An 8,886-nucleotide genomic window follows, 5' to 3' on the forward strand; every position below is an offset into this window, starting at 1 on the left:
ATCCGCGACGAACATGATGCCTTGTTGTTTCTCAACGACACCGATGGTCTGGAAGGAGAGGATGAAGGCTCCGGCGATCGAACAATGGAGGAGGAAAGACATGATCATGATGGCTCCGGTGACCGAATGCCGGTGGAAGAAGGAGACCGTGATGACAGCTCCGGTGACCGAACGGAGGAGGGAGCTGTTGCAAAGTACGGCGAGGTATATATATTAATTAAGCCTGTGATGACTAGCTAATTGATGCATTAATTGTTTTGGTATGTACATATATTAACTCTTCTTTCTTCTTTTATAGCCCTCCGGATCGAGCCAAACTTCGATAACAAGACGAGGCCGAAGAAAAGGTTGCGCCAGGATGAAAGGTTCACGATCACAGCAATCTCGGACGATGGCCAACCGATTGAACCCAGGCGGACTAAGGAAGCATTTTCTGCTCAGTGCGGGGCTATTGTTAGGGACATCATCCCGATCAGCATCCAGCTATGGAATAGGCCAAAGAACGAAAACCCTCAGGTTCCTTGTCGGCGTCCTGGGAACTGGGGTCCCCAGGCTTGCCTGCCTGGAGCCCACGGCGTGGCTCCACCAGCGGCCCTGCACGGCCCATCTTTACCAGCAAACACTCAAGACCCTCGCGGGGTAAACGACACAAGACCTCCTCGGGACGGCCTTACCAGGCCGGCTCGCGAGGGGCGGAGAGATCAAGGCAAGGGACACCTCGCGAGGTTCCTGTGACGCAAGCCATGACGACTGGAGCCAGGCGGGCTCCAGCGCGTGCAGTGTACTCGTTTCCTCTTTGGTGCTAAATAGGCAAGCGCAGGCGAGGTGTCCCGAGGCATCAGGCAAAGGTTTCCATATCAGTGCAACGAGACCAAGACCAGCAGGACGACAGGACGGAGGTCACCATGGAGCCCAAGACGGCATCACCACCAAAGCCTTTGGCAGGCGAAGACCACCTTTAGTCAAGATAACTTGTACTAGTTGTCTCCCTTCGAATTTGGCTGTTGTTGGATCCCTTCCCGCTCAATATTTGGGGAGAGGACCAGGGCCTCTATAAATAGGACTAGCCACCACCATAGGAGGGGCGGATCATTGAGATCATCCTCTGCCACACAAGCTCACCAAGCACAAGAACACCTCTCCTCAGGAGGCTGTTCTTCCCTTGTAACTGTTCATCCTCAGCCCAAGAGGCAATCCACCACACCACACTGGAGTAGGGCATTACACCACATCGGTGGCCCGAACCAGTATAGACTCTTGTGTCTCTCATTATTTGGGTTCGTCTAGCTAGGCCTTGCGATTGTTGCGAGAGTGATCTAGGGAGAGAGAGATCTTTGTGCGCACCCCAGTGTTCGAATCTCAAGTGTTTTGCCGGAACCCGAAATCTGACATTTGGCGCACCAGGTAGGGGTGCGCCGAAGCTTTCCTCCCACCGATCCGTGTCCCGTCGCTTCGTCGCATCCATGGCGGACGCTCGCCGAGCCCGCGCTGAGCACTGGGCCGCCCTCGCCGCCCGCGTCGTTCAGACAGCTCCCGTCGGCGGGCCTCCCCGTCGTTCCCCGTCACCCGCCGCCAACGCCGCCATCGTCCCGGCGGTAAACGAGCAGCAGGCGTCCTCACTGCACCCCTCTATGCGGCGGGACGGCCGCACCGCCACTCTGTCGCTAACTCCAGCCGGCTCGTCGTCGCACGCTCTTCGCGCTCCCACGGACGCGCAGGCTGGGCTGCTCATGGCGCGCGAGCTCTTGTGTTACCGCCCAGTCGACGACCTCTACGAGGACTGGCTGGACCGCATCGCCGAGCTCGTCAGTGTTGGAAATATGCCCTGGAGGCAATAATAAAATGATTATTATTATATTTCCTTGTTCATGATAATTGTCTATTGTTCATGCTATAATTGTGTTATCCGGAAATCGTAATACATGTGTGAATACATAGACCACAACATGTCCCTAGTGAGCCTCTAGTTGACTAGCTCGTTGATCAACAGATAGTCATGGTTTCCTGACTGTGGACATTGGATGTCATTGATAACGGGATCACATCATTAGGAGAATGATGTGATGGACAAGACCCAATCCTAAGCATAGCACGAGATCGTGTAGTTCGTTTGCTAGAGCTTTTCCAAATGTCAAGTATCATTTCCTTAGACCATGAGATTGTGCAACTCCCGGATACCATAGGAGTGCTTTGGGTGTGCCAAACGTCACAACGTAACTGGGTGGCTATAAAGGTGCACTACGGGTATCTCCGAAAGTGTCTGTTGGGTTGGCACGAATCGAGACTGGGATTTGTCGCTCCGTATGACGGAGAGGTATCTCTAGGCCCATTCGGTAATGCATCATCATAATGAGCTCAATGTGACCAAGTGTTTGGTCACGGGATCATGCATTACGGTATGAGTAAAGTGACTTGCCGGTAACGAGATTGAACAAGGTATTGGGATACCGACGATCGAATCTCGGGCAAGTAATGTACCGATTGACAAAAGGAATTGTATACGGGATTGATTGAATCCTCGACATCGTGGTTCATCCGATGAGATCATCGTGGAACATGTGGGAGCCTACATGGGTATCCAGATCCCGCTATTGGTTATTGACCGAAGAGTCGTCTCGGTCATGTCTGCATGTCTCCCGAACCCGTAGGGTCTACACACTTAAGGTTCGGTGACGCTAGAGTTGTAGAGATATTAGTATGCGGTTAACCGAAAGTTGTTCGGAGTCCCGGATGAGATCCCGGTCATCACGAGGAGTTCCGGAATGGTCCGGAGGTAAAGATTTATATATGGGAAGTCCTATTTTGGCCACCGGAAAATGTTCGGGATTTTTCGGTATTGTACCGGGAAGGTTCTAGAAGGTTCCGAAGTGGGTCCCACCTGCATGGGGGACCCACATGAACGTGGGTAGTGGGGGCAAGGCCCCACACCCCTGGTCAAGGCGCACCAAGATCCCACCTTAGAAGGAATAAGATCATATCCCGAAGGGATAAGATCAAGATCCCTAAAAAAGGGGGATAACAATCGGTGGGGAAGGGAAATGATGGGATTTCTTTCCCCCACCTTTGCCAACGCCCCAATGGACTTGGAGGGCAAGAAACCAGCCCCCTCCACCCCTATATATAGTGGGGAGGCGCATGGGAGCAGCACCCCAAGCCCCTGGCGCCTCCCTCTCCCTCCCGTGACACCTCTCCCTCTCGCTGAGCTTGGCGAAGCCCTGCCGAGATCCCCGCTGCTTCCACCACCACGCCGTCGTGCTACTGGATCTCCATCAACCTCTCCCTCCCCTTGCTGGATCAAGAAGGAGGAGACGTCTTCCCCAACCGTACGTGTGTTGAACGCGGAGGTGCCGTCCGTTCGGCGCTCGGTCATCGGTGATTTGGATCACGACGAGTGCGACTCCATCAACTCCGTTCACTTGAACGCTTCCGCTCGCGATCTACAAGGGTATGTAGATGCACTCTTTTCCCTCTCGTTGCTAGAAGACTCCATAGATTGTTCTTGGTGATGCGTAGAAATTTTTTTAATTTCTGCAACGATCTCCAACAGTCAGCGCCGCAGGGGGCTCCCCCGCGCCATCCCTCTCGCTGCCTCGCGCCCCCACCAGCTGCGGGCGACGTGGCTAACGGGGCACCTCCACCACCTCTGCACCAAGATGGCGCTCTGGCGCCAAGGCGCGCGGCCCCCCAGCGCGACCCACCGCGTCGGGCCCCCACGCGAGAAGAAGGAAGCTGCCAAGAGATTCCCAGGCTGCAAGAGAAGGCTCCCGCACTCCCAGCGCCACCACGACAAAACCGTGCGCTGCCAGCGGTGGCGGTGCGCGGGCACCAAGGGCAAGCCCCACCTCTGCAAAGGGCTCCGGTGGCCATGGCAGGCTGCCGCGCCTTCACTCCTGAGCTGCGTAGCGTCGCCTGGCCGGGCAAGTTCAAACCAGACCTGCCTCCTCGCTACGACGGCACCCCCGACCCCCGGAGTTCTTGCAGCTCTACGAGCTGAGCATCGAGGTGGCCAACAGCGATGAAAAAGTCATGGCGAACTGGTTCCCCATGGCTCTCAAGGATGGTGCTCGCTCGTGGCTCCTGAACCTGCCCCCGGGCTCGATCTCCTCCTGGGACGAGATGCGCGACCGCTTCGTCGCCAACTTCCAAGGCACTCGCGACCGCCCTCCGGCCGTGGGTGACCTACGCCACCACAGGCTGCAGCCAGGGGAGACCCTACAAAAGTACATCCAACGCTTCAACAACGTTCGCCTCAAGATCCCCAAGGTGACGGACGAGGCCATCATTTCGGCATTTTCTGGCGGCGTCCGCGATGTCAAGATGAAGGAGGAGCTCGCCATCCGTGAGGAGCTATGCATGGCTTTGGAGCTGTTCAACCTGGCGACCAAGTGTGCAAGAGCTGAGGAGGGGCGCCTTTCCCTCCTCGAGCTCCCAGCTACCGACCTGGAGGAGAAGAAAGCCAAGGCCAAGGACGTGAAGTGCAAGGGAGTGGCCGTGCTCGCGGCGGAGCCGGATACGAAGCGCGACCAGGACCACCCCGAGTCCTCCAAGAGCAGCCGACCGTTCGGCGCCTTCCACAACGTACACAGCCACAACACCAACGACTGTCAAGAGCTCAGGGCCATTCGAGATGGCCGCTTCGGTCGACGCCCCGAGCGCAATGACCGGGGCTACGGCCGAGGAGGAGGACGAGGTGAAGGACGCTGGGAGGACCGCGACCCCTGCCAGGAGTGGCGCGATCGGCCTCACGAGGACCGCTGGCAGGACCAGCCTCGCGAGGGCGCCTAGAGAGACCAGCCTCGTGAAGACCGCCCCCAGGGCAACGCCGGTCTTCCTCCGCTGCCGCCACCGCCAAGAAGGAACAATGACCACCATCAGGACGAGGGGGCTGGGGGCTTCTAGGAACCGCGCGCCATCGCCTGCATCTTAGGCAGAGCTCAAGCCCCAGCCTGTCAGCGCATCTTCAAGCAGTTTGCTCGCGAGGTGAACGCAGCCCTTCCCAGGCTTGAGGCCACGCGCCCGCTTAGGTGGTCCAAGTGCGCCATCACTTTCAGCTCGGCGGACCAGCTCAAGTGTGCGGCCACCGCTGGCGCCCTCCCGATGCTCTGCTCACCCGTCATCAGCAACGTACAAGTTACCAAGACCCTCATTGACGGCGGTACAGGGCTTAACGTCGTGTCCGTCGAGACATTCGACAGCCTCCAAGCGCCATACGATCAGCTTCAGCCCACCAAGCCCTTCTCAGGAGTGACCGACGGCTCCACCACCCCGATAGGGCAGGTCTGCCTCCCTGTCACCTTCGGACAGCGCAACAACTACCGCACCAAGCTCATCGACTTCGACGTCGCCCACATCCGTCTGCCATACAACGCCATCCTCGGATATCCAGCGCTGGCCAAGTTCATGGCAGTGACCCACCACGGCTACAATGTCCTCAAGATGCCAGAAAGCGGGGGAATCATCACGGTTCCCTGTGAAGAAAAAGATGCGGTGTGCTCCCTCGAGCGCGCCTTCCAAGCCGCAGCAGTCGAAGACCCCGACAACGATCAAGCGCAGTACCCTCCTGAGGACATCCCCAAGAAGAAGAAGAAGCTACTCCATACAGGACCTCAGGGGAGCGGCGCCTCTACCGGTGTCGCTCTAGGATCAGCGCCCGTGCCTGGGGCGCCTCCCTCCCTCACATAGGAAGGCGCGCCCGGCGCCCTCCTCCGGCAAGGCTCGGGGGCTCTCTTCTGGAGGGCCTCAGACCTAGCCAACATCACGAGGGAGGCGCTCGGGCACCATGTGGAGGCGTGCTTCGCGGCGCGTTTCCCTCAGGAGGACACCAGGCGAGGGGCGCCCGACGCTCAGGAGTTCATCATCCAGACCAGTCAGGAACTACAAGAAGCAAGAGCCATGCGCGGCGACCGCCGCCCACCTGGCGCAGCTCCCCATCCAGGCGAGGATGGTGGGATGCGCATCTGCATCGACATCCCAGGGCTCAACAGGGTCGCATCTCAGGAGCTCTTCTGGCCTTCGCGTGTGGGACACTGCGAGGGCCCACTTCACAGCTATGTTCGCATGCCTTCGGCCTGCCGAGCATGGCAGCCGGCTTCAGCGCAACCTACGGAGTGTCCTGGGAGCCAGGTGACATTTTCCAAATTTATTTAGCTGGGAACGCCCCTCAGGCTGCATCATTCCCAGGCCGCGTGGGCCTGTCCCTGCGGCATGTATCCTTTTACGTCTTTAGCTTACCCTGCTAGGGGTGCCCCTCGGGTTGCATCATCCCCAGGCCGCTCGGGTCCGACCCAACGGCATGTACCGTTCTTGCATTTACCTAAGCTAGTTTGCTTTTCATGCATAATCTATCTATGGTTATCACCTGCTTGATTGTCACCCACCATGGGAGCCGCGCGCCGATCGTCTTTCTTCAGGATCCTTCGCATGAGAAGGCTAGGCACGACGTCTGTTCTCGGGCCCGTCCCTGTAGCATCGATAAATCCAACGACTGAGCTCTGTCTGGCGGGCCGGTCCCGTTCACGTCACCTCCTGGGGTCGTTGGTGCTTGGCCTCCTCATGTGATAACCTCAAGAGATTCGTTCGGCGCAGGTTGTCTAACCATCTCGCAGGACCACCACAGTCAACAAGAACCAAGACCAGGCGCAACCCGCCTTGAGGTAGGGCCTCGTGAGTCCCGCGCTGGCTCACGAGTGCCCAGACACACCTCGTCTAGCCCTGCCATGCAAGCCACATGTCAGGGCGGGCTGTACACGCCCCCGGGGCTCTCCGCAGTAGGGAGTCCCCTCCCACGTACCAGTGGAAGCACCATGCTCCACGCTGGCAGTCAACACTACCAAGGAGCAGTTATGCCCATGCAAGTGTGGAAGCGCTATGCTCCACGCTGGTGATAAACAACTGAGGGCGGCCCCCTGGCCGTATCAACCTCAGCGAGCCCTTCAGCTCAGTGTCTGGCCTCATCGCAACACCTCCCCTCGGGAGAGTCGCGCGAGGGGACTGGGCATGGGGGCTGCGCTCGGGTCACGCCCAAGCGTACGCCACCCTGCCAGGTCCCCCGGACCTGGTCGTCGTGCGCCCCTCCCGAGTCGAGCCTCAGCGAGGGAAAAGGTACGGAGGTCGTTTGAGCATCAAGGGGGACTCCTGAGCATCGCGACTCAGGAGCCTAACTAGCCACGTAGCCCCTCACTCTGTGGTCTCGTCCTGGTGATCCGGACGACCCAACGGCGGTTGAGGTATGCGCGGGGTCGGGCCCTGCCGACGTAGAACACTAGACCTATTCCTGCATTTCCTTTTCATAAGCTGTTTGCGCGTCAAGGGGGACTCATGAGCATCGCGACTCAGGAGCCTAACTGGCCACGTAGCCCCTCACTCCTTGGTCTCGTCCTTGTGATCCGGACGACCCAACGGCAGTTGAGGTATGCGCAGGGTCGGGCTCTACCGATGTAGAACGTAAAGCGAATGGGAAGGAAACCGCAAAATCTCAAGCAAATATTACAAGACATATTGTTCTCCCAATACCAAACGCAAGTTTAAACGCCTCCACGAGGCATGGTGCATTTTGCAGAAACTAAACAGGAAAGGAGCCGCCAGCAAGTCATCTCGTCACCCCCGGACGTCGCTGCGGTCGCCCGCAAGGGATGCTTCTTCTTCGACGGTGTTGCCCTCACCTGGACCACCCGCCGGAGTCGCAGGATCAACAACACCGCCAGTCGAGGGTGCGGGATCGAAGGCGCGGAACTTCTTCAGCAGGGACTCCACCTGACCCTTCACGGCTTCGGCAGCAGCTGCGCAGTGCTCGGCGTCTACGGGCTCCAGCAGCTCGTCAAGATGGGCGGTGGGATCGTGAAGATGGAGGTGGCTGAAGACGCGCGTCAATGCGGCTAAGGAAAGAATGCGGGCTTCTTCCTCTGCCATGGGGCCGATATCGCTCACGACGTCCTCAAGCGCATCGACCAGATAAGGAAGCAGCTAGACGGGGCCCTCGTTGGCAGTAGCCAGCGGCTCCTCCAAGCCCTTCTCATAGAGCGACCGCAGCGCCTTGCGAGACCTCTCCTCGAGGAGCTCGAAGGCCGCGCGGTCCTCAGCCAGGACCTTCGCCTTCGCTTTAAGCTCGGCCTTCTCCGCCTTCAGCTTCTGCTCCAGCTCCTCCAGCCGGCTGTGCTCCATGGCCTACGCCTTCGCCAACTGCTCCAGCTCGGCGTCGCGATCCCTGACGGCGTCCTCTCGGGCCTTCATCTTCTCCTCCTCCGCCTTGCGGCCTTGGGCTTCTTTCGTGTGCTCCCTCTGCACGGTCTCCAGCTCGGCCTCCAGTGACCGGCAGCGGTCCTGGGCGGCCCCGACATGCTTCAGCGCCACCTCGTGGGCGGCCACAGCTCGGGCGACGGCCTCTCTGTCCTTCTCGGAGTCCACAGTAGCTTGGCTCAGCGTCGCCCGGACAGACACATCGGAGTGAAGCCAGCCAGAGACCAGCTCCAGGCGCCCGGCCACTAGGCGACGGTCCGTGCCTTGAAGGTCTTCTCGCAGCAGGGTCATCGCAGAAAGAGCTCGCTCCAGAACGTCAGGGGAGGCCGAAGGACCTGGAGATAGCAGCGCGGCAGAAGTGGGAGGAGGCGACGTCGTTACCATGGCGTGGGAGGCCAGAATATCCTAAGCTTCGGGGACTCCAGTGCCCGGGCCGGACGCTGGCACCTCCGGAGCCAGCGGGGCCATGGGGGCTGACTCCTCCCGAGGATGCTCCACCAAGCCTCGCGATGATGATCAGGCCGGAGAAGCGCGAGCGCCATCGCTGCCCTTATCCACGGAGGGGGGTGCGGCCATCGTAGGCGAGCTGGTCCCGAGCAGCGCGACCTCGTCCTCCTTCCTCCTCTTCACCGCGGGCTTCGGCCTAATTGC

Source organism: Triticum aestivum, unplaced genomic scaffold (genome assembly GCF_018294505.1).
Source record: "Triticum aestivum cultivar Chinese Spring unplaced genomic scaffold, IWGSC CS RefSeq v2.1 scaffold41780, whole genome shotgun sequence".
Taxonomy (NCBI): Eukaryota; Viridiplantae; Streptophyta; class Magnoliopsida; order Poales; family Poaceae; genus Triticum; species Triticum aestivum.